The 26,433-nt window shown below is 43.7% G+C and overlaps 1 protein-coding gene across 7 annotated transcripts in view; it reads left to right on the top strand.

The window, feature by feature from the left end:
• LPAR1 (lysophosphatidic acid receptor 1) overlaps window positions 1–26,433 on the top strand; it is a 68,277-nt gene that overhangs the window by 38,527 nt on the left and 3,317 nt on the right. The window lies entirely within an intron of this gene.

Here is a 26,433-nt window from a genome sequence, read left to right as displayed (position 1 = left end):
TGTGCTGGTGCTCTTGCACTCCTTGAAGTCTGCTTGCGAATCTGGCTTACAGTTTTCTCAGGCAACAGATTTAATTTCTAAAAGTGGTGTTTTCCCACCACCTCCTTCCAAAGGCAGTGCTGCAGGGGCAGAGTTTGTTTCTGCTTTGGTAAAGGCAGTAAAGGTGGGTGGACCTCTAGGGCTGCCTGCAGCAGTGTGCTGAATGTTTATCTCATGCCCTCTGCTTTTTTCTGCATCAGTGAGCCTCCACAGCAGAGAGGAAAGGACCACCCTGCCTTCCTTAATGATGCAGAGCAGGCTAATACATCACACTGGAGGCAGAGAGCAACTTCTTCTGAAGGCAGAGAGAGGAAAGGCAGCGTTTCGGTGGGTGAGCAGCTCTGCTCACAGCTGAGTGGGGAAGGAGCTGGAGTGATTCCTGCTGTGGGACCCCCGAGAGCTGAGGGAGGTCGGGAGCTGGGTACACCTGTGAGCAATGGCAGGTGGAAGCACGCACATCCTTGCTTGAGGACCTTTGTTAGAGTGCTTGCACAAAGCGCCATGTCCCTGGCTGTACACAAGCAGCTGATTGTGCATCAGGAGCGGTCGGGGTCTGGCACCCAGCGTCATCCCAGGGCGCATAGTCCTAGGAACTCATCAGAGGCAGAGATCAGATTTTTTTTCCCCCTTTTTCTTTCTTTTCTTTTTTTTTTTGCTGCTCTTTTGTTTTTGCTTTTTGTTGTGTGTGTTTTTTTTTTCCTCTCGAGTGAAATATTTTAAACAGGAGGAAGTGATTTCATAGTTAAGCCCTTTTTTTTCCTTCTAACAAGGCAGCTTTTGAAATCTTTTGAATGAAGCAAGGATCATAAAGCTCTCTCTCCAGAGCATGCCTTTTCTTGTATGCTGGGGCCAAGGCAGAACTGATCTGTACACCACACATGGCCATAAAGCAGGGTCTGGCTTGGCTTGCAGCTCAGTGACACTTTGCATTTCACCACTACCACGTGTTATGTTTAAATGAGCCATCAAATGAACACGCAGAAACCCAGAGGATGCAATAGCCGAGAGCTGGCGTCATCCCTTCTGTCCTCCCCATTTTTGTGTTTTATTTTTAAGGACAACTCTATGCTGCTTTTTGTGGTAAAAGTCATTGTTAGGATACCACCAGTAGATTTCAGAACTCCAGGCTGAAAAAAGAGCTCTGCTTTAGCTTTCCATGACCTGAAATAAGACATGAAAGGTGAAGTGTTTTTAGACGTTTTTGTAAACCTATTTTTGTAGGTAAGTATCAGCGTAGATCACAAGTGCTGATCAGCCTGTATGGTCTCCTGCCATACTTACAGCTCCTGTTTTCATAATGTGAATAACTCTTCCGTGTTCCTCCATACCTATCTTTGTTCCTCATACCTATCTTCTGTATCTAGATGGTAGTCTTTGTCTGAGAACCTTTCTCTTGGCACCGTTATGGTACAAGAGATAATTAAAGCAAAAAAAAAAACCACAAACTGGAACCTTTTGTGTGGTCCCCCTGCAGAATGTTTAAAATTGTGGTTTTGCCCATCCTTTTGCAGTAATTAGTCAGTAGCTCTCCTTGAGACAGGGTGGGAGAGTGCTGTCGGTGAGATAATGATTCTGAGGTTTTATAACTAAATTTTAAGTTATAATAGCAACAGCTCTTCTACAGTCAGTCCGACCAGTTAGCCTTACTTCTCAGTGGTGTTTGGCCAAAACCAGGCACGCCTGTTGGGCTGAGCAGCACAGCTACACCCTGACACAGGCAGAGCAAACAGTGAATTCCTCACTGCTCACCCCTTACGTTCCTGGGAACTAAGACGACACTTTAGGCCTTCACTGGCTGTGATACTATCTACTTTGCTTGTAGGAACGTGATTTAATCTGCAAAATTTGGAAACTACTGTGAACACAGATGAAAAAAAAGTGAAGATTCCTTTTGTCTAAACTACTTTGATTTAAAGGAGTCTTACTGTGTTTGAAGACAGTCCCTTGCCTTTCTATACTGAAGCAATAAATGCAAGGAAAACATCTGGAAGTTCAGTATAAACATCTGGAAGGGTGGAACTGCTCAGGAGCAGCTTTTTTCTGCCCTTTCTTTCTGCTACAGTTATAAATTGCATGAGAGACTTCTTTTTTTTTTTCTTTTTTTTTTTTGTACTTCTGTAGCTTTTCTTTCACAGTTGGGTACCAGATAGTGACATAAAGCTGCAAACAAATGTGGTAATGCACCAAGTTTCAACATACTGTAGACAGGCAACCAAAGCAAATAAAATACAGTATTGATAACTTTAACCTTTCTGTCTCATTGATTGATCAAAACTGTGGAGTTCTATGAAGGTACGTTTTTAAAAGATGTTTTCAATATCATTGCTGTCTCTCCTGACATGCATTCTCCATATTTTCCCACTTCCTCCCCAGTGGTATAACTACTGCATAGTTCTTCATGCAGCATGACTTCTAAATTGTCAGAAGGAAATGAAAAGAACTAGTGCTACTAGTACCTGAATGAGAGTACTCTGAGTTTCGCTAGGGGATGTCTTCATTTCCATACCTCTCATGCAACGTCAGGTGATTAACAGACATCGCCTGTCTTCATTAGCTCCTGAACCTTAAGGCTTTGACATATCTAACGTTTATTAAATATGTTTCACCCATTGCCAAGTGGTCCTGGGTTGATATCAAGTTGATGTTGTTTAGACAAGGCTTGGTCATGGCTTCACTTGACCTTCAGCAGACCTTCCTTGCCCATGGAAGGTTATTCTCCTGGTCCAAAGCAAACAACAGCTCTGGTAGCATGTGCAGCTGATAGCAGGATGTTTCAGAGAGGCTGGGGTTGAACTCTGAGCCCTGCGACTGGAAGGGGACAGCTCGTCCTCTCCATCTTCTCCTTGAGGAGTTGTGCTGGCATGAAGAGAGACACAGCCTTCAGCAGCGTTTTTCAGCTGGCCGTGAGCCTGTCATCTTCCCTTGAAGACATCCTTCAACAAAGTATTGGTGGCCCTGTTTGCAGAAAAAAGTAGCATCCAGTTGTTTTCATGAATACTGTGTGTTCCGTGGAGAGCTGAGCTGGGTAATGAGGTCTGGCCAGCATGAGGACATTTCCCATCTTCTCTGGAAGTGAGGGAATGTGAAGCCATAAATACCAGGTTACCCTGTGGCCAGCATGGGGTCTCATTCAGAGTTACCAACCCAGTCTGACCCCTGCATCACAGCAATGTCACTTGTGTATTGATTTAGTCCTGGTGGAAAAACAGGGCAATAAACTCAGGGACTGGCACTGGCAATACGAGGCTGAGCATCAATGACTTTCTGTTCTAACACACAGGGTGCAGTTATGCACAGTCCCAGTGTTTTTAGATAAGTATATTTTAAAAGTGCATAAACTGTGAATTTAACCCACAGTCAAGTAAACTGGGAAATTGTGGCTGATGGCCGTAGTCTAAATGGAGTGCTCCTTATGGAGTTTATAAGATTAATTCTTATTACTATTGTGTGGGGAAGGTAGAGGAACAGAAGATTTATAGTAAGTGCTTTCAAAGCTGTAGTATGGCTGCAATACTTCCAAGCTGTGTCATCAAATATGCGCATGAAGTAATGAATTCATTAAAATTATCCTACAATATTTTTAATATCATATTTTGTCCTTTGTGATTCTTGATGGGATGGATTTCTTTCTTTTTTTCTCAGTGGAATTCCATAAAAGCCATTATGATTTCTCCTCTGAAGCTTCCTTTAAGGAAAATAGTGCATACAGTTGAGATGCGGATGACTTCAAAGATTGTTATTATGTATTATCATTTTTTCTGTCCTAATGATATTTTGATGTTGAAATTTAAAAAAACCTTTGTACCTTCAACTAGCACATAAGGAGAGAAAATAGAAGTCTTCAGATTATTGCTGATATTTGCTACAGTATTTAACTGTGAAATGACTCTGATTTAATACCAACAAAAAATAAAATTTTCATGCTGTTTATTACCCATAAGAAAAGCGGATTACTACTTTTTATGTTCTTACCTGTAAGTGTCCATATTCTTATTTTCTTCATATAGCTCACTTGCTGAATTAACTAGATATTGCATTGTTCAATAAAAGGATAAATAGTTTTCATGGAGGTCTATTTAAAAATCAGAGATAAGGGTTTCTGCTCTCAGCTGAAGTAGTAATGGAAGCATGAAAACTTGATAAGAGTCTAAGCTGCAATGCATACATCATTATGCAGTAATTTGGATTTGATGGTTTTTTTCTTGCTTTTTCTATGCTGCTAGAAAGAGCAATACTCTGTGTGCTCTCTGACAGTTAATGTGTCCCTCTGAATGTCATTTGCTGGTCAGTTTTACTGCTGTATTTATTCCTGCAAATGTACTCCAGCTGATCTTATCAAATCATGCCTTGTGGCCCCAAACCAAATAACTTTTCAGTGCTGCTTGGCAGGTGAGGATACTGAAAAGAAAAAGAATAAAGAAGCATGGCATGTAGAAATTACTACCTTGGACTGTTTCTTTGTGTGATAAAACTCCTGACTAGCTTCCTTCTTCAAAACAAGCCCGTGCAAGCTCTCGCTTCTGAAGGAGAAGTTTTTTGGTGCCTTGGAATCACACAACTCTTTCTCTGAACCCAGAGCCTGACGGGGTGTGTTAGAAGTTTGGTTCATAATGTTTTCTTTAACTCCTTCACTGACTCTCCCAATTAAATTTATTGCATCCTCAGCTAAAGCTGATATGTCTTTGGTAACTGTCTTTCCTCTGAAGTATTCCAGGTATCCCTGTGTAATTCATCACTTCACCCTGGGGAAACCATTTGAAACTTTTCCCCTTCTTTCCCCCTTCAGTTAAGAATAAGTATTATTTATTTACATTTGGGATCCTTTGAAACTCTGGTTTGAGGAACTTCCATCGTTTCCCAAGGCAGGAATGTGGTTTTATTTTATTTTCAAAGGGGAAAAATCCCTCTAGTAAATCCATTTCTTTACACATGATGGAAAGGAGACCTTGTTTAATAAAAGTCTTTCCCCTGACTTCACTGTAATTTATTACCTTTCAGGGAAGAAATAAATTTAAAGGGCAAACAAGAGCTCTCTGCGTTCCTCTAAGAATGGCCAGAGAGAGATAAAACTTGGGTAGTTCAAGGTCTACATGAATGTTATTTTTTTTATTTAAAAATAAAAGTGAAATAAAAAGTCTTCTAATTGCTTGCATTGGTTGTTTCTTGTTTCAAAAAGTCTTACAAAAATAAATTTCAAAAATAGGTTTTCTTCTCTACAGGGCCAAAGGAATTGTTTTTTATCTTTATTATGAATAATAGGATTTGAAAGTCACACCTTTATCCCCGAGCAGTAGAGGACACCCTTTTCTCTTGAGTCCAGGTGAAATAACAAACCACTGGCTCCAGGGTTAAATTTACTTAGTGAAAATCCACATTAAACCAAAATGCATCAGTGCCATAGCGCACTCTCTGCTGCCTAATTCAGCTTAGCCATGCTGCAGCCATGACCATTCCTATCAGCCTGGGCTTCTCTGAAGCAGCTGAGATGGACGCACACCTGTGGGATGTTTGTTTTAAGCCAGAGTTCTTAGCAACCTGAAAAAAGCTGAAGTTAGAAGTTGTGATCAATAAAAAAAGCAGGTAGTTGGTGTATCTAAGTAGACACACTTGTAAAAGCACACAGCTAGGAAGGCCTTCTGATCTCAGACTTCCTCACCTGAATTTTTGGAACAGAAAATGGGAATCCATCCATTAGAAGGGGCGACAGGCTTAGAGTACATCGTTTTGCAGTGTGGGGAGACCTGGAGTACAGAACATGTCCAGACACTGGCTTGCATTTTCATCTTCAGGATGGTGTTTGTGTATCAGTGGAAACTGCTGAAATGCTAAGACGAGAGAGCAAGGCCGAATTTACAGCTAGGCCTCAGCTTAGGGCTGTGTGCACAAAAATGCCAGCTGTTAACTTGTCACACAGCAAGACTGTACTCAGCAAGGCACTGAAGGACTGTTTGTTTGCAGCAGTGGAAAACATTTTGAACAAGAGGCTGTTTTGTGGGAGAGGAGAAGGGTGCTGCTGGCAAGTTGTTTCGTTCCACACAGGCATCAGGAGCAAGGACTCCGGGTCCTGAAAATAGAAAAATAGAATTTTCTGTCTGAAATTATTCCTGCCTCTGTAGTTTTAATGGCTCTTAACATCAAAATATAAAATTGTTTCCAGTAGGAATGCATGTGGAAACAGATATCTAAGATGCATCATCGGCCCTCTTCCTGGCTGGTGGGTAGTGACTGCAGCCTTCAAACAACAGCCTTTGTGCCTCCCTGCTTGCAGTCTCCACATGAGAAACGTGTTAAAGAAGGCCTGGGTTTTTTTTGTCAATGCATGCATTTTGAAGCTGAATGTGAATGACAAATGTGATTGGAGCGCTTCTGTTTCTGGCATTATTAGCAGGACAGCTTCCTGTTTCGTACATCTGTGGATGCCATCACTGAGCTCACAGATGGACGTGTGTTTTTTAGTTTCAGACAAAAGTCTGCTTTTTTAATTTTTGTTTTCAGCCCTTCTATGAGTAAGGTTCAGTCATGCACTTGCACACTTGTTGCACTGCTTTAATGCTGAAAGTAATGACAACAGCAGAAAATCCTCATGCTGTCTGCAGGTCTCGTTCTGGAACCCTTCATTCTGGAACCCTTCCACTTGGCTCAGCCTAAAAAAGAAAAACAGCCCTCTGTCTGTAACCACAGGTTGTCAGAGAGATGCTGTTGGAAAATGCGGGTGCTTGCAGAAAAGCAGGTGGTCAGGCCTGCTGTGTCATGGCTGGGGCCATGACTAGGCTGGTGGCGAGCACGGTGTTGGCCTGGGTCTGGGCATTTACTTGTCCCTCCTCTTCCTCCCCACTCCCCATAGCTGCACTGTCTGAAATCCTGAACTCATCGGGAACTTGGCTTCCCTCAGAATTTACTCTCTTGTTTATTTTAATTCCCTGGCACAGTGAGAAAGGTCAAAAAGCATGATCCGTGTGAGCTCGGAGGAAAACCTGGAGAGCAGATAAAAAGACTCTGAGCTGGTATGGAAGGTCACAGGGCTTCTGAAGTGATGACATCATTTGTTAAGTCTGATGCATTTCTTTTCCACCCTCAAGTGGTGTTGGTGGTGGGAGGCTGTGCTCAATAATGAAGTGCTCAAGCTCAGGAGCCTTCTGTAAATGAAGATGCTTGGTGTCCAGAAGGCATCTGTTGCAGTGTGCTGGATTAGTACCCTTTAGATGCTGGTGCTGAAAGCCTAGGGGGTTATTTGGAACAAACAAACCAACAAAACTACACTTTCAGTAACCCTGTGAGGGAATTGAGAAGGAGCATGCCTGTAGGTTTTTGTTGTGTTGGACTAAGGGGTGTCTGCTTGGCTCTTTGTCCTTCAATAAATGACTTTGTATCTTAGTACGCATTTGCAAATATAACCGTAGATTTGCAAGGACAGTTGAGTTTTTTGAAATATCTCCTTTTGTGAAAGAGGAAATGTTCCCCTGAAGAAGAGGGAGAGAATTTAGCTGTTACAAGCAAGAAAAGCTGCCAAGCTGACACATTTATCTCCTTTTCATGGAAATTGTTTCCTATGACTGGACTCAGTGCCTCCCTTGTTCACCTAAAAGCGGTTCTGGGAGCTGTTTCCCATTTTCTGATACTGCTGTAGCAACAGGAAGAAGTTGTTCTTACATATGGTATTGATAAATCTCTTCTCCCCTTGTTTGAAGTTGCCTCTATGTGCCCACTTTTTACTTTTCTAGAAGTATGAGGAGTAACAAAGAGTTGAACTTTTCCCAGCAGAAGCTGTGTGTATAGAAAGAAAAAAGGCTGTATAAATCTATTGTGTATTTGTAGAGCAGTTGCTGCACTCTTCTGTTAAACAAACTAAAATGAAATTCTAGTCCATGAAAGGAAAAGGAAGGATACTTAAAAAAAAAAAAAAAAAGATATCGAGTGGTTTTAGATTTGTAACTGGATGTCTTGTTTTGCATTTTTTTAAGTCATTAACCCTTGTCAATCATCAAAATAAACCTATTTAATGAAACATTTTCTACCATGACTGCATCTGACTCCTCTTAGAGGAGAGGGCATTGGACACCCTGCTCACACACCTAACATGGTGCAGTTGTACCAGCACGGCGGACCCAGTGTCACTTAACAATCCATGCACACGTGTCAGCCAATTCCCAAGAGTTGTGCAAAAGAGCATCTGCGTAGTTACTGGAGAACCATTTCATTTCAGTTGAAGTGATCAGTTGACAAACAGACTGGGTTTTGATTTCTCTCTTCAGCTGGCAGCAGGATGAGAAATGAAGAGAAACTGATAGCATTTTTGCAAAGCCAGTGTTGTTGTGCTTACTAATCATCAGCTGCAAGGTCTGTGTTTGACACAGGCAGGTTACACTTAAGAATTTGCTAGCATAGCCATTTATTTGGGTGAGTACTTTAAGTAATGATATACCAACCTCCAGATTACAAATGTTTAACAAGGAAATATATTTTCTTTCAATGTATAATAAGGAACTACCACCTTTAAGTGATGTGGAAGGCAACCTTTTGTCTCAGTTAATTTGTAAAAGGAATACAAAGAGGTTTTCTGAAAAGTCTTATGGGTGGGGCAAGGCTTACGCTGAAGGACCCAAAGCATGGCTTTTCTGCAAATAGAAAGGCATGGTGACTGCTCTGGAGGCAGTGAGTGACATGGAAGAAAGCTGCACCAGTCTCAAAATGGATGTTGTTGCATCCGCAGTCCATAGCCAGGATGCAAACATCTTGACCGACACAGCAGTACTGCCTAGCATAGCCAGCGTGCCTCGCACTGCTAAGACATAGCACTCTTTCACATGTTTATGTGGTTATGGAAGTTTTGATAGAGTATATTTTATTGTTTGGTTTGAAGTATCTGCCTTGGTTCCTCTTTCTGCAGCTGTTTTTGTGGCAGATTGGAGTATGGGAGCTGTGTCTCTCTCCTGACTCTTCACTTCAGGCTTTGATGCTCTGAACATGAACATTTGGGACTATTCGCATGCAGATACATTCAGTGCAAACCAGCTCATATCCCAGGAGATTCCCTGCCTTTGTTGTGTGTATGCCCAAGCAAAAATAGTGTAAAGACTGCATAGAACAAAACCGAAAAACATTAAGACTATTTTTTCCCTTTTCATCTTACAAAAAGCTATCGTATTTTTATTTTCTGATGGGTGGTTTCTGAAGAAATAGCAATGTAGAGGGATATTTGGTTCTCCAATTTCTGAGTCAAAAAAGTTCTTTTCTCTCTGTTTTGTACTAATGTTATCCAGCCTCCCCTACGCGGCAGGTCTTGTTTGCATACTGCTGCACACAAAAGAAACTGCCATGTATTGCTTGTAGTTCTTATCTAAACCACCCTTGAAGCTTTCTGAACTCTCATTTACCATTTGTAACTTGGAAACCTTGCCCTTCTCATGCTTGGAGGAGTGGAGGAGAGCGTTTGAGGAGACTGCAAGCTACTCTTCCACCTTAGGGCAGGAAGTGAGGGTGGCATGTGGTGTTCTGGCTGAGATCTTCAGGTTTTGCAGCCTCCACACAAGAACAAGAAATTTCTCTCTTCTTTTCAACCTGTAAAGAAGTTAGAGAGGTCACAGTCTCCATTTTGGGTAGTTCATTGTTATGCCTCTGTGAGTGTGCCTACAGCTTCACTAGAAGCTTATGATTTGACAGCTGCGTCTACTTACAGTGAGTGTTTATATGTAATTTAGAATACCAAAAGGCTTGCTTGGTCAGTGACTCTTCTACTGCAGGCCACCGAGCACGTGCCATCATAAAGCCTCAGTGTCCATTTGGTAACTGCACTGACTGCAAATTAAACTTCTAAGTGCCCTACCATGGCAGGTGTGAGTGCTTGCATGAAGGAGGTTTGCGCTGGGACAGGTGTAAAACCTCAAAGCCACGAAAGTTACCTTTGAAAGAATGGCATCAGCCTGGCTTCCAGAAACCAGCTGCAGTGCAGGCAAAGAATAGATTGGTATTTCTTGCAATGCTTGGCATGGCTTCTGGGAGTTGTGTGATGTTTTTATGAGGATTTATGCAACTATTTCAACAAGGCATTCATTTGTAGAATGGAGCAGTGGAATGTATTCATTGTTCCTTAAAGAGTTGATGATTTTTAGTTACTATTTTAATGTAAGTACCTGTTACGTAGTGTAGTGGAGCTGGGAGCACAGTGAGTTGGCCTTTCACCTGCCCTTTCTGAGCCACAGGTGCTGTTCTGACTTGGATCCACTTCCCTTCAACAGCAGAGCGTGTTGCAGCTCATCATCCTTCATATTCCTTTTGTGTTTTGAACAGGTAAAAATGAAGAGAATGTGTATTAGCTGACAGGTTACAGGTTATGTAGTTTATATAGGCCGTGTGGGTTAAAACATCCCCCATTAAGGATAATCAGTATTAATCTTTGGCTGTTCAGCCAGCATTCTGCATGAAGAGAGTTGTCATAGAATATCACAGAATGACTTGGGTTGGAAGGGACCTCAAAGCCCACCCAACTCCCAACTCATATGCATTTCCATACCCTCATATCCTTCCTGGCAGGGCTGCTCTCAGTGAGTTCTTCTCCCGGTCTTTATTCATATCTGGAATTGCCTCCACCCACACGCAAAATCTTGCACATGGCCTTATTGAACCTCAGTAGGTTCCTGAGGGCCCACTCCTCAAGACTGTCCACATCCCTCTGGATAGATCTCCTGTGCTGGTTTTGATCTGGAAGAATAGAAAAAGTATAGCATGAAGAATAGAAAAATATAGCATGCTGCTGTATGCTGTTTGTGGAGAGCAAAAGGCTTCCAGATGCACGGTGCTGCCCCACCACACAGGCATGTGAGCTCTGTATTAAGCTGTATGCACACAGGAAATTAGGCTTTTTAAGCACATTCCAGAGCATACATTAGTGGTGGGTGCTGTTTCCCATGGGGCTTTTGTTTTTCATATTTTCAGGAGGTATTCTTCATTTCTTGTGTTTGACACTGCCATTGGCATCCTATCTCATGTTTTATTCAGTGTGCATTAAAAACAGATTTATTTAAACAATGAGTAGATGTGAACAAACTGTTGTGAGGAGCATGTGCTGAGGGTTTAATCGCTTACATTTCTTTTATGGGTATGGATCTTAATTTCACAAGCGAATGTGGGTTTATCTCTCTGTCTGTAGGGGAGCACCACCTGGGTGGAAGGACCACCTTGCCTGCTCAGCTGAGTAGTGAGTGGTTGCTCAAAGCATCTGTGTTCAGATATATTGCCTATGGACCTCTGGTACTTGTGGCCCACCACAGCTCATTGCTACCCTCTGCCCCCAGTTCTTTCTCTGGTGAACACATTACCCTCAATTCATACAGCAGAGCAGGGTGTCAGCTATGAGATGTCTCCATTGCATATTTCATTGCTGAGTGGAAATTTCCCAAAAATTAACTAAAAGGATAATAAAAAACTGTTATATTTGCCAGCATTTTTTTTAGAGAAGCTCTGACATCTTTGTGCTGCTGTTGCTTGCTAACAGGAAAGAGGAATGTCTGCTGGATGTAGCAATTTTATTGAGTATCTCTTCAACAGGAACCACAACAAACAAAAAGTAAGCATGAGAAGAAGGCTTCTGGTGCTCAGAATTAGGGTTTTTTTTGTTATTAAGAAAGCATTTATATGATGATGTGTGGAGAAGGCACTAGTATTGCCTACAAAACTGAACGTACTTGATTTTGCATGTGCTTTGAAAATCTGTGGTAATAAGAGATGTGCGTCAACACATCTTGAATCTATCTCCACTACCTCCATGACATGGACTGACCACTTTTCAAGAAAAAAAAAGGAAAGAAAAAAGTCTGTGTACTTGGAAGTATGTTTTCATCGTTTAAAGACCGCTATCTTCAGTGCCCCAGGAAAAAGAAAAAAAATGCAAAGTGCTAGGAAAAGTCAGGCACATTGCCAGCACTTTAAAGAGCTGTTAGAAGAGGGTTTCTAGGGTTAGAGATAGGTTCAGAAACTTCCTGAACCAGCACGAGAGATATCACTGACAGAAACATCCGAAGACATTTAATAATTCTGTAGCTCCCCTCATAGCTGAATCGTTCTGTGGTGGAGGTGGAGGGAGCTCGCATTAAGTTATTTCCATCGTTGGAGGCTGAAGTGCATGTGCATGGATTGGACATGGTGCTCAGCGCCTTCGAGGTCACTTTAAGTACAAATGCTCCCAGTAGAAGTTAGCTAAGAGCTGTAGCAAGGAATGATTCGGTCAGCAAGTTTGTGCTTCTGAATATTCAGCACAGGAAGGAGACAGCTCATGGTGAGAAAGCAGCCAGGGCCACTGGGAGCCTTCCATCGTGTCCACGAGGCTTATCGGAGCTGCATCAGGGCACCCCTGCTCACTCCTCTCCCGTGTTGGCGTTTTGGCAAATGTTCCTTAATACTTCTTTTGTTGTAACACATTTTGAAAGAAAATGAGGTCAGCTCTGATTGGCTTCCTTTAGCCTGTTACTGAATGGTTCAAGTTTTTTTTTTCTTATCTGAAGAAGAAGAAAAGCTGTTTGTTTCACATAGAGCACCAGAAGTACTTCTCGGATGCAGTTACTTTGCTGAGTAGAAAGATTTTGCAAGCAGTTTGCTTACAGGGTACTAATTCATTTCTTTTTTTTTTTTTTTCCAAAAAAAAAAAATTCCTGGGCAGAGGGCCTTGAAGATCTCCTGTTTAACTCAGACTGCTTCCCATATGCTTTAGGTGCAATCCCACAACTGTCTGCTAAAAAGAACTGTAGAAATCTTGCAAACTCATACATCAATGTGTCCATCCCAAAGTAACCAGATGTAAGCAGTGGCACAGGTTGCCCAGGGAAGCGGTGGATGCCCCATCCCTGCAAACACTCAAGGTCAGGCTGGACTGGGCTCTGAGCAACCTGGTGTCCCTGAAGGTGTCCCTGTTCGTACCAGAGGAGTTGGACTAGATGGCCTTAAAGTGTCCCTCCCAACTCAAACTGTTCTATGACTCTATGAGTCAAATTGTGAGCACTACTGAATCAAAACCTGTGAATGATCCTGCAGGCAGGCACTATTTCAGGTTTTTGCTGTAGAAGAAACAATGTTGGTGCTCTGGTACTTCAATAAAATGTAATTCCTGTGTGCCTGCGTTCAACCTACTGGACACGTGCTGGAACTGCTTAGCCATGCCTGTGAGCACTGCCTGTCCTCTCAGTACCAGAGGTGTCTTTTTTAATCCCAGTGGCTCTGTTGTACCCTTTCTGCTACTCCATTAAGTTGGTGACTCCGCAGCCAATAGCTGGCTGCAGAATTCTGCAGCTGCTGAAGGTAGTCCAGCTGGACATGGCGTTTATGGCTTGGTAACAAACATGGTGCTCCACTTCCTCTTTCACCAGGGAATATCAGCAGATGTATGCTGGCTGGGTTTTCTGGTTTGAAGCCTGTGTCTATGATCACAACTGTGTATTGTTTCAAGTAGAAGGGTGCATACTAAGAACTTCTTTTGAAGACCTCGCAACAATTCCTTTTGATACCAAGAACTTCTTTTGATAATCTCGCAGAAAGTTCTTGTGCCCTTCCATGGAGAGAGCAAGGAGAGGCCTTGTATTGTTCTTCTAGAGACCTTTTCTGGCTGTTTTCACAACTGCTCTTGGCAGCCAGTGTGGCTATGATGTCTTTGATGGGTGGTGCCCTGACTACATGCTGTCACCTTTCTTTGCACCAATTCCCAAATCCTTAGTCTAGAACCTCTTCTGGCTGAGAGATCAGAGCAGCACATCATGAGCATAGCATGCAGGATCAATTAGAAGGATCAGGAGGATCTAAGGCCTGTCCTGAACATGCAAAACAAATTAGGCTTGCTTTTTGGATACCAGTCTTTTTCGTACTCTGCTTTCAGTCTCAGGATTTCCAAGCATGGAGAAGATTCTTTCTGGTACCCAGTGCTGTGGCCTGCATGCTTACACGTCTGGTGTTAGTGGTTCCTTTAAAAAATGAAAGTACTACCCAACTCTACCTGATAGTGATGTGAGTTGTTACCTCTTCCTTCCTTGCTGGGTAGATAGGGGCTGGATTTAAAGGACCTTTGTCTGTCTGGACAGAAGTGGCTGGGAACCACCAGTTGTGCCATGGAAAGCCTCACAGTGTTCTAGCACAGCATAGTTGCTCTTTCATGAGTAGGTGGGAAAGAATGAAACGAAAGAGAAGATCTTACGCTATTTTTTTTTCATTGTTGTTATTCTTTTTATCATTGCCAAAATCTACAGTCTTTAATGGGGACACTGAAGCAAGCTGTGTGCTAGAGGTTAGTGCAGTCACATCCCCAGAAACACATGGATTGAGCAACCTTCAGTGTAGTGTGATAGTGTTCTTTTTTTTTTTGTGGTTTCAGAAGCTATTTATACAGAAATCTTTAAGCCACAGTGACGCAGGATGTGGTGTTAATGCAGCTGAAAGGCAATTGCTACTCTTGGGTACTTCCAGGTGCCATGCTTTGCCTACCAGGGGTTAAATTTAGACCAGGAGAGCACTGCTCCTGAAAAGCAGTGAGGACACAGGAATCAGACCGGTGGTCTGAATCAAACTCACATTGGCAATAAATGCACAAATGTGAGCAAACTCAGAGTACTCATCACTGATCCAACCCAGAAGCAGTATTAATGGCCCTCTAGGGGGATGAGGCTGGGACTGCCTCTTTCGTAGCAATAAGGGGTGTCTGATGCATTCTGAATTCTTCCCGTGCTTTGATTTTTGCCTGCTCCTGCTGACCTGACAGCAAAACACAGTGCTGTGCAAAGCATCTCTTCAGTGGTGACTGCGTTCCCATCATTAACAGCTGAAAGGACCGGCTGAAGATGCATGCTCTTTTTCCGTATTAGGCATGTTTTGGCAATGTGATTCTCAAATCTGTGAGTTGTAATAAAGACTAAATTTTATCAGGGTGGTGTTCTGTGTTTGCCTGAAAAGTTTTAATCAATATTGATACAGTGAAGGCATGGACAAAGGAAGTTACAAAGAAGCTGCCTATGGAATTTGGGTATTTACCAGTAGCAGCAAAACATTTCCAGGCTTGTTCACTGTATCTCCCATTTTAAGAATGGGAAATGCTGTCTTTTCTGCAGTGAAATTTTATGCTGCAGGATAGCAAATATCCTTCTGATGGAAAAAATTACTTATTGTACACTGTTGCAGTCCTTCCTTCTTCTTGGTAATAGTTTTAATGAATCCAGAGGCTGGCTTCATTGCAGTTCATAAAACACTAATCTTCCTTCTCCCTGATACCTAGGACATAAGTTACAGGACAGTGTGATCTTGTCCAGATAGCAAACATTGGATGTTTCAAAGGAAACCAGAGGCATCTGTGAGAGCCAGGAGGTAGCTGCTTCCCTTTAAATCATGTCTCATCTTCAGAGTAGAAATACAAGCCAAAAGCTGTGCTTTCTGCCCGTGTTATCAGCCTCATCTAGACAGGTTTAAATGAGCACAGATAGAATTAAGTGCTGAAACCTGGAATCTGACCGTCTGATAAGCTGTCAGCATATACTCAACACAAGCAGAATTCAGGTAGTTAATCACTCGGTGGTTCCCTTGTGCAGAGCAATGCTGTTTCTGTCTGCTGTCCCACAGCTTTTCCCTTCCCTCTGTTTTATTGCTGCTATTTGTGGACATGTCAGTCGCTGTCTGATAGCAGGAGCAGTGTCCTTTCAGCACGGACACTCTCCCTGTACTTTGTGAAGACTGCTTGGTGGCAGGCTGTTGGGATTCTATGATTCTATGATGCGGTGGTATCCCAAGGCTGCTGCTGCTCTCGGGCAGTGTCTTATTTTTTTAGCATCCATACTGGGAGCAGGAGGTCTCTTTGGGACCTGACAAACCCAGACTGATTTTCCAGGAGGACTTACTCTGGAGTCCTCGTAACCACCCCACTGTCCACATCACCCTGGAGCGGTGCCCTTTGTTTTGCACAGCTGTCATGGTGGATGATGCTTCTAAAAGCTGTGTTGTGAGTAACTGGACTTAACATGATTGCCTCGAGGGACGTGTGCCACACCTTATCCAGCCAGCTATCATCAGATCAGTTCACTACGGCTCTATCAAGAGAAAGCAAGCACAGATTTCTGGCAGTTGATTATATAATGCTGTCATTTCAAGTGTCTCTGCCCTTTTGTAGCACTTTCTCCTATTCACAGTCTGGTACTACCATGGGAGAAACAGTTTTTATTCCTATTAAGGAAACAGAAGTTAATATGTCTCTTCTAATATTACTGGTTTCATCTTATGTAAGATCAAAGCAGGCCTTTGCACATTAAGTTGCATCCACCCAAGCTTCATTTGGAAACTTGTGTTGCAACTGGAGCCCATCCAAACATAATACAGGCAATGCTTAACATCCTTAACAACAACAGAATGTACAATTAAACAATCTCTTCTACCAGTGTTGTTTGAAATCTACCAATCAAAGTGTATTGTCTAAGTGTAGGATTCTGACCATCGCTGGGAAAATACCAGAATACACAGAGCTAATGGATTTCCAAAAGAAAAGTAGGGGATACAGGTATTTTTTTTTTTCAGCATCACTGTGAAATATTTTTCTGTGCTTAAAACCTGCAGGTACAGGAGCAAAGGAACACTCCTGCTAAATATACCTCGCAGGCACAGGCAGAACAGAGCCTGGCCTGTGAGCTGTCTGCAGGTGACACCTGCCTGAGGTGACCTCTGGCCATCAGCCTTCACACTTGCCTTGCCACCGTGTTCACGGCAGGTATGGGGCTTTTGGCATCTTCCATGGGGTTATGGATGGACATGAGGAATGTTTTCCATACTTTGTGTGGAAGAGCTTTGGGCTGCTTGTTGGTCACCTCTGCTTCCAGGTGTCTGGTGCCAGAGCTTAAATTCTGACCAGAGCAGCTGCTTTCTGGTGAGTAACCCTCATCAGGTCCCCATGTCAGAGACCTGAAAGCCCCACCCAGGTCCTCTTGCTTCTGAGACCCACCTGTCCCCAATATGGTGAATCATGTAATGACCATGAGCAGCCCATCAAGTCATGACCTCATGCCACCGAAGTGGCAGAATATGGGCTAGGTGGTGCAAGTAGGACAACTGATGTGGGCTGAAAGGCAGTTTCTTGTTCCTAATTTTCCACACAGCTCTGCTGCCTGCTTTTCTTTGTCCTGTGTCACCATGGCCAAGGGGCACCAATGCTGTTTGCCCCAGGAGCCTGCTATCAGCAGGACTTTTGTGCTCCTGTCCCTACCAAGCTGCTGCCACTGGCTTGAGACTGCATGAGCGTTTCTGTCTGTAATAAAGCATTAAGTCTCCTGTAGAACACTGGAAGTTGAAAAAGACACCAAAGTTTCCTCTGTGTGTCAGGTTTTTGGCAACAGTGAAACTCCACAGGGACTACTGTTTGTCTTAACACAGAGATAAATATTCAAATTGCTTTGGCAGCAGCCAGGTCTTTATTCAGAGATTAGCTTCACATATCTTTAAGAATTTAAAAATCAGTTGGAATCCTGACCATTGACACTTAATGATTTCCTGTTTTTGTCTAAAATGCTTTTTTATGGATAAATGGCTTAGTTTTGTCTTTTGTGAGGGAAAAACAAAAAAGGACTGTCTCTCTCGTGCAGTCATTAGATCAGTGACAGTATCCATTTTTTCTTAACAACCTTTTGATTTGAGGGATTCAAATGGATATGGATAATCTGCCTTAGACATTTATTTATTTACAAAAACATACATTTGAAATGAGGCTATACTCAAACACCTTTGGTTTGCACCCATCATTTGAAAAACAGCCCCATTCTCCTCCATTTGCATTAGATTTCTCCTGCAGAGATGTCAGCCAAAGTCTATTTCTATGTGGCTGGATCAGCTGGCCAGAGACCAGCAAACTTAATTCACAGCAGGCAAAGAATGACACCAAGCAAGTGCTAACCTGGTACAGAGTTCAGTGAGTACCCATGAAATGAACCAGCCCATTCTGACAGCTTGCTGCTGCCCACATCTCATTTGTCTGTTTAGCTTGTTTTGCTTTGCTGTTGATCATCCTCAGGTTTTTCTGTCTGTTGTCATTTCGGACTTCAAAAGTTTCAGACATTGGCAAGACTGACGAGGGCTCAGGGACTTGCACGGTATCTAAAACATCCCCAGCTGGTGCAGGGCTCTGTGGAAAGGCCATCCGGAGTCCAAGTAGGAAGATGCCCAGCAGCTTGGGCTTTCAGAAGGGCATCCAGAAGGCTGAGGTGGGCATGCCCTGCCTCCAGCACCACCTGGCAGCAAGCGCGTGATGCGCTGCAAGGAGAGCACTGCCCTTCCTCCACCTGCAGCTGCAGGAGGACCCCCCACAAACGTCAAGCCTGCCATTTGTTACTCCTGGTGATAGAAACCTGCTCGGTGTTATCTCTGCTTTAGGCTTATAAACCAAGTTGGCTCTGCTGGGAGCACCATGGTATGCCAGCTGTCAGAAGTAGGAAGACTGAAGGATGTCAGCCACTCAAAAAATAGAAAAACGTAACGATGGTAAGGACTGTAGATGCAGCCCCACCAACCACTGGTGTTTTCCGTGTGTGCATTTCCATGCTGCTAGGCAGTTAGGGATGCTACTGAGGGTGTTAAATAGCATTTATTGTCAGCATTTCATGAATCGCTGTGCTGAGTCAGGTGTATCTTCAGTGTACATTCAGTTGTGCAACAGATGTAGATGCAGAACAGTACGTGGTTTAAAAGTAGAGACTTAAAGGTTTCACAGAGGAATTTATAAGACAAAGTATTTAAATGATAAACTGTATGAGGCAGTGTGGTGATGTGAGCTTTGAAAGAGAGCACGGAAAGCAAAAACCAGCAAAAGAGTTCGTATGCCAAGAAAATTATCAATTGTAGTCAAGACTGTATGTGAATTTAGGGAGAGTTTTTCATTTTACTCACTTTTTCTAAAAAGAAGGAAGCCTTCTCCCTGGACAAGAGAAAGCTCAGGAGGACTTCATCATAGTATTCCAATACTTAAAAGGCAGCTGCAAAGATAACAAAGGCTCTCTCTTCACAAGGAGCCACATGGAGAAGACAAAGGTGTAAGCTGGAATGGGAGGGGTTTGTCATGATACAAGAAAGACATTTTTTACAGTGAGAACAGTCCATCACTGAAAGAACCACCAAAGGGACATGGCCTGGTCCTCATCACTGAAGGATTTCAAGGTGCGACTGGACAGGGTGGTAGATAATTTCACTGGGGCTCCTTTTTCCCATGGAAGGTTGAACTTGATGGCCTTTTGAGGTCCCTTCCTGCTTGGGCTGTTCTGTTGTTCTGTGATCTTGTGATGAGGACAAAAGTGGTGAGCAGTCACAGATGAAATACTCGAGATTAAGACCAAGAATGAGATGGTGCTGATATATACTGGAACATCACTTTTTGCTGGCACTTGCTTGGTGCTTCCTGCCCACCTAGAGCAAGGGCAAAGACCCAAGGAAACTCTCATGTTAAGTTGTTACTCTGTTTTAAGAAGTGAAGCATAAATGTTTCAAGAGGGAAGCTGCCAGGTTCCTCTGAAGGAGGATGATTTGTTGACAAACATAGCCACGCCTTAAATGCTGAATAAATTCTGTGCACAGGAGTTCAAAGACAAAGCTGAAGCAGACACGTACTGTATTCCTCCTCGGAAGGAGAAGTGAATTTTGGAGCAGTGTGTGGCTCCTGTGTTCCTCTGCAGTGCAGCCATTAATTTGTGCAAAGTCTGACCAAACACAGCAGCTTAATATCCTGAAGAAGGATTCAGGAAGAGACTGGGAGTGTGGGTGTGCATCTCTTTGTGCAGAAGGTAGGAAATCAGGAACGGAGGCAGTGCTAGGAGAAACAGTTTATTATTTTAAAATCCCTTTGTCAACCAGGCATGCAGTGGATAGAAAAATCTGGCAAACCTGTCAGTTTTCCATGTTAAATTTAGATACTGGAAAAAACTGTTGGAGATTTGTTCCCGGCCCATAGGGAGGTCAGAATTTTGTCTGTAACCTGCAAATTCAGAGTTACGCAGCTCATGGGACACTAGAACAGGGAGCCCCAGGGATGGGGCAAGTATAGTGTTGGGAAAGACCGATTGGTAGCACGTAGCACCAGGGTTCTCCCATATGCCTCTTTGCTGAGAATTTTCTCCCATTTGACTGAGTTTTCCTGCTCTAAATCATCTTACAAGAAGTACATGCAAGATGCTTTTTCACAAAGATGCAGGTTTTAATTAGCTTTCCTTTATTTTCATTTCTCATTTTACACTGCTGGTGATATTCCCCCTTCCCCTTACACATACCGTCTAGTGTGAAACCCAAAGTTTCCACTGCATCAGAGTTTCTCAGCCAGGGGAATAAAGCAACATTTTGCACTCAATCAGGAACACAAACTGTGGCAAAAGAAATGTGCTCCTTATTCATCCAGGGGAACTCCATAAATACAGACACCTTAAATAAACGAAGGGTTTGGGCAGCACCCTTTTCAATAAGATAGTTCTTGCTGACAGACTGCATGCTGCTCCCTGTCAAGCCTGGAGTATTTGCAAGGATGCTCTTTCAGTGCCATCCTCACAGAGACCTGTGGAGTTAGTGGATGCAGGGATGTGACTCTCATACCTTGGTTTCTACAGATTTTTACAAGTTTAGCGTGGGATTATTTTACCTTTGTTAATCTGGTCCATTTGTGGTAGATGTATTTTATATTTTCACATAAGAATCCCATGGGTGGAAGTAATCCTTACCCGATGCTGTTTCCAGCAACAACTACAAATAATAGCAACAAGTATTTTCATTCACCAAGAACTATAGGCTATATTGTAGTAATGTTGTGTCAGAATCAAGGACAATGATGTCAGACTCGAATTAGAAGAATGACGCCTACATTCTGCATGCTTGCAGCATGATGAATGGTCTTTGCAGGTCCTCTGCATTTATAATAATTCAGCATTCATTTTGCATTAAATTCTGTAATATTTCTATCTGGAAGGAAACAATGCATAGCTATAAATAAGCCCTGTTTCGCACAGTACTTATCGCTATTCATGCTATGCACATGGCAGTATGCAGTGTGATAAGAAGCCTTATTGATACAGCTTACAGATGGGGAGGGCATGAAGAAGTGCAGTTATACTGCAGCTGATGAGCGAGCGGCTCTCCCTGCTGAGGGTGTGATTGTGTGGGGACATGGAAAATGCCAGGCATTTCCGAAGCCCTTCGTGGCTGACGCTTTGTTAAGCAGAGCTAGGGCTCTCTGCTTCTGTTTGCTTTCAATCAGCAAGGCAGCTGCACTGCTGACTTTCCTCTGCACCTTCACAGAGGTGGCAGATGCTGCACAGCAGGCAGGCCACCACTTGCCTGCAGCTTGTTTTGGATGCAGCGATTTGTTTTTCTTTCGCTGTGCTTCCCACACCTTCCAGCTTCCTCTCCCAGCCACCCGCCAGCTGGGTCTGTGCTGCTGGAAGTTGTCCCCCCCAGCACTGCTGACAGCCTGCAGGCAGCGCAGAGAGACCCTGCTCCCTGTTGGTGACCAGCAGTGATGCTCAGTGTCCTTCTGGCCCTGGTGGAGGAGCTGGTGTGGCTGCCCGAGTGCACTCTGAGACCAGGGTTTGTAGAGGACAGCCACTCCTCTCACTCCCTAAGATGGGCGCTTTCCGTATTTCTCTACCTCCCTAAGATGGGCCTTTCCCATACATCTCTCTCCTCTACATCTCCTCTGCATGAGGAGCCAGCAGGCTGTGTGAGGCCATGCAGGAAAGCTGCAGAGCCTGGGTGCACACTCACAGAGGTGGAGGAGGGCTCACAGGGGAGATGCACAGTGGTTACAATGAAGAACAGGAGTGTTTCAGGAGAGGGGTGTAGTGGTGAGGGCAAGAGCTTGAGGGTGACCTCCCTCACCCTCCTTCCATCTCTGTCTGCCTCATTGCTTTCTGCTCGAAATGGGCTTTTTCTCCTCCTTCGTGAGAAGCAGTAGGTGCTCAATGGGCAGAGGAGTGGCTGCCAGGCTGTGAGCGGAGCGGTGTGTGACTTGGCAGGAGCAGAGGCGCTCCTTTTATTTCGCTATTGTGAGCAAGAGGAAAATGAACGCTCATGGAACAAACGTAGTCTTATGCCATCCAAGGCGAAAAGACAGAGAAAAAAATAGTGCTGCTTAGGAAATGCTTCATCTGCTGATGTGTGAAGTTGCAAGAGCAGTCATCCTGCCTGGTGGCTGGGAGGGGACCACATGAGGGCCCTCGCTGTTGGGGATGGACTGTGTCCTTGACCTGCTGCAAGGAGCGTGGGACCTGGCCCTGGGGTTGAAACAAGGCTAGTTTTGGATCTACCCTTCAGCTCACTGAGAAACAAAGGGAAGATCCTTAAGACAAACTGGCAGAGTTTCTCCTTGCCCTTTCACGTCTTTACCACAAACCACAAGCGATCCTCCCTCCAGTTGTGTCAGGTTCTTAGGAAGGTGACTCGTTCTTGCTCTATCTCTTACCAAGTTTTTGCAGATACAGGCATCAGAGTAAGACATCTGCCCTGTAGGAAAACAAATCATCCTGGATGGTTGTTCTTGGCAATAAGCTAAACCAGCAGGCATGGCTGGCTGCTGTAACACAGAGGTGATCTCACATCCAGCCTTGAGGTAATATTTCTGTGCTTTCAGACGTTGTTTTTATCGTACTCTTTTCTCCTGCTTTTTCTTTCTTTACTGTTTGAAGTTGTTGTGTTGATCTTGCAGACCTTCCTGAGAGGACCAAGGTCCTAGAAATGAGTGACTGGTTTGTCAGTGTTTGTTCTCATGTAGCTTGTTTCCTTTACACTGATATTTTGTTGGAGTTGTTTTCTCTTATTTTTTTCAAGTTACTCATTTTTGTGTGATTTATCATGCTTGGTTTCATATGTCTATTGTCCACAATGGTTTTATGCTCTTGCAGTCAAATTGTGACGTGATGCCACACTTGCACAGGAGTTTCCGAGCTTGCATCTACTATAGAAATACAATCCAGACTGCTGCACCTGACAAGGGTTCAGGGCAGACCTGATGTAGTTTCACTGTGGTCACTGGAAAGCTTTCAGTGGGCTTCTGCCACGGCACAGCAAGCCAAACTGCACTCAGGGAGTGGGATTTTCAGCTCCGGGTGTCAGGTACACAGCAAGTTCTAGAAGATGAGACTTGTTTCTTGACTGCTTTGTTCTAGCTCAGACATCCTGCTGTAAAAATGTGCTTCCCAGTCTATACCAAGACTTCCCTTCTCGTCTCATTAAATCTTTTTAAAAGATGCTGTGCCGTTTCTTATAGTTTCCCCAAGCCTTCCCACCCCTTAGCTAGCCATTCTCTCTTCAGCCTGACAGACACTTCTCATCAGGTTTGCCTTCCCAGGCCCCGGGGCTGAGCTCAGCCATGCACCCCAGGGTGACCAGGCAGCACTGCTCCTCAGCCCCACCACAGCATACTGTCTACACTTCATTTGTGCATACTGGGCTCTCCTAGTGTGGTGGCAGAACGATGACACGTCCACACAGATGGTCAGATTTGATTCTTTGAATGCAAGATATCCACTTTCTATGTCATTGTAGCATGGGTTTCACTGCCTCTGTGCCATGTAAAGATGCACCTGGAAGTTGCTCACGCCATCAGCAGTGCTCCTGAGCAGAAGAATACATCAACACTTTGAACTATGATGAAACCTTTTCAGTACGTAGACAGCAGGAGGCTTTCAGAACTCATTGTTTTATTGAACATGATATTTTTAGATCTTCAGTGTTTGTGAAATCAGTGCACAACTGATTTCAGAAAAGGGAAGAATTTAACCTCACTTTTAGCTTGTAGCACTTTGCTTTGACAAGTACTCCAAGTAAGACGCTGAAAAAATAAATTTCAAGTTTTTCATTCCAGGGAAGGAATTCCACTTTAACTAATGACCTCAATCTAAAATAACGGGAGCCTGGCATTTTTACGTTCCCAATTCAAACATGCCCTCACCAGGTGTGATGCTATCCAGTATTTTCCAGGGTACTGACAGTTAAATAACAAGTGAGAAAACCCAAGTCATTGTTTGTGACACGGTTTGCAAGCACTTTGCATAATAAGCCACAGGAGCCGTTAACATGGTGGGAAGTTGTGCCAGGAAGGTCCCAGGGGCTAAAGAAAACCAAAACCCACTAGACTGAATGGGACTGGCTTCGATGGATTTGCTTCCCAATACCAAATGGGCCATCTGCTCAGAAGCTTGGAACTTGCTCTGCCTGCCCAAAGGTCAGTCTTGGATGTTGTATGGAAGAAACCAGCTGGAAAGTCAGGGTATGAAGCCATGTATTTCTTGAAAAACAGTGTAGTTTATGAGACCTAGCCAAGACACTGTGTAGCTCGGAGGGGTTCCGGAACTCCACCTGCAACCAGACTTCAGTCAAAGGTCTCAGGGCTTTCTCAGGGGCCAATGGCTCTCTACTTCTTTTTCTTAGTACTGCTAAGATATTTTAAAAAAAGAAGGCAATAAAACATTCTGTATGATGTATTTAATTTCTCAACAAAAGATTGGAAATAAAACAACAAAGAAAAAAAATCAATAGATTGTTGGAAAGTTGGAAGCTTTCTGTTGCAACTTTGGGCAGCCCTAGGAGAACTTTCCTGCCAGCTCCATTGTTCCCACATTGGACTTTGTGCTGCAGGCCAGGTGAGGATGCTGCCATCATGTCATCATCCTTTGTCCTTGACTGGAGATCCCATGGCTTGTAGTATTCCCGTCTCTGATGTTATTGTCTTGAGGCAGTCTGTAATGAAAAAAATACAAGCTCAAACTGGAACAAAGTCCACCACTGCCTCACTGGCTAGGAGCGTGAGTACAACACACATCACTTCTGCAGTGAGTGGTTTAGTTTGCAAGATTTGCTCAGTTTCTGCAGAAACCAGCCCAGCCTTGCTGCTCAGCATGGAGGGCAGCCTCTGAACCAACCTGGGTAATGGGTGCATAAAGAGATGCAATTTTCTGCTCTTGAGGGAATAGATATGAGGAAGGAACGAAAGAATAAAGTCCTTTGCCCAGGCTTGAAGTACTCTTTTCTAGGATTGCTGGAATCCAAAAGACCTGCAGACAAAAGCTATGAAGTGGATTCATGTGTCTGATGCCACCTCAGCGTGGGAGAATTTCAGCCCTCTTCTGTAAATTTACTGGCAGCCCCTAACAAAGTCATTTGGCAAAAGAAGCCAGAGCTTTGTACTGGCAGCTGGCAGTTCGCCTCCAGCTACTTTCCCTGTGTGAGCATTGCTGGCCAGCAGAGCGATAGGCATTGAGGGGCACTGTGCCACCACTGTTAGCAAGCAAGCTCAGTTTAGAGTTGCTTTTTGGTGTGTTGAAAGCCCGTCTGTGCTTTCCTGGTTGGCATCCAGCATCTCTAGCACAGCACACCCTGCAAAGCTGTTTGGAAACCACTTTTATTTTTGACCTAACTGAGTCTGGTGTGTCTAAAGGGAAAGGTGTCACACAGCACCTTCTTGATGGCCACGGCAAATAGATGGACTGAGATCAGCCATGACACCCACAGAGCACATTGCTGTCAAAAAGAAGGAGGTGGTATGTTAGCACATACCACAATGACACAGGAACCCACTGGGAACAGCTCTGGCTGGGTAGTGTTGGGAAGCCCCCGTGGCAGCTCGTGAGCAGAGCCCTCTGGCTGATGATAAGGCTCCAGTTCCCACCTCCACCAAGCATGTCAACCTGGAGAACCTCAGGAGCACCATCTTTGCCCTGCCATGATCCCTGTGCGAGGGCTTCCCCATGGTGTTTGTATTCAAAACATCCTTAACCTTGCAATAAGTTAGCATTGCCATTCACTCCTGAAAACATTCAAGCCAATCTGATTTTATTTCTGCATTGAACTCAGAATTTTGTTCTTTGTGCCTGTCAGAGCTTTACAAAGTAGGGAAGGGAGGGGGAAGCATTTTAATCAGAGTAAGGCTCTTTGGCATTTACCCTATTGAAGCCTGAGGAGCCTCTGAATTTCTGCTGAATAGTGCCCTAAGAAAAAAAGTAGATCTGTTGAAGGACGACATTTCAGTGCAAGAAGGACGTGTGTTTAGGACTTTCCATTACATAATGGGACTGAAATGGATTAACATGACCCAGGCTTTCTTTTTCATGAGAATGGCTGCCTGCACCACTGTTTCTCTCTTACTGCTGCTTCAGTCACAGCATTCACAAAAGGGTTTTCTTTGTTGTTACTAGCTAGAGAAATAAATTACAGCATTGTTTCTCCTGATCAACAGATTGATTAGTCAGAGGTCTCTAGCTGAAGAAAAAGATGTTCCTCATCATCAGTGTTAAATGCAAGTGTACTTGCCAAGCAGAGAACATTTAAAATCATGAGTGTGGAGAAGCACCTTGCTCTTCTGATGTGCTGCTCATAACTATTTGTGGGTCTCTGAGAAGCAGCCATCTCATCAGATCAGTGAAGAAA

The sequence above is a fragment of the Numida meleagris genome, chromosome Z (genome assembly GCF_002078875.1).
Source record: "Numida meleagris isolate 19003 breed g44 Domestic line chromosome Z, NumMel1.0, whole genome shotgun sequence".
Classification (NCBI taxonomy): domain Eukaryota; kingdom Metazoa; phylum Chordata; class Aves; order Galliformes; family Numididae; genus Numida; species Numida meleagris.
This window is presented reverse-complemented; position numbering and strand designations above follow the sequence as displayed.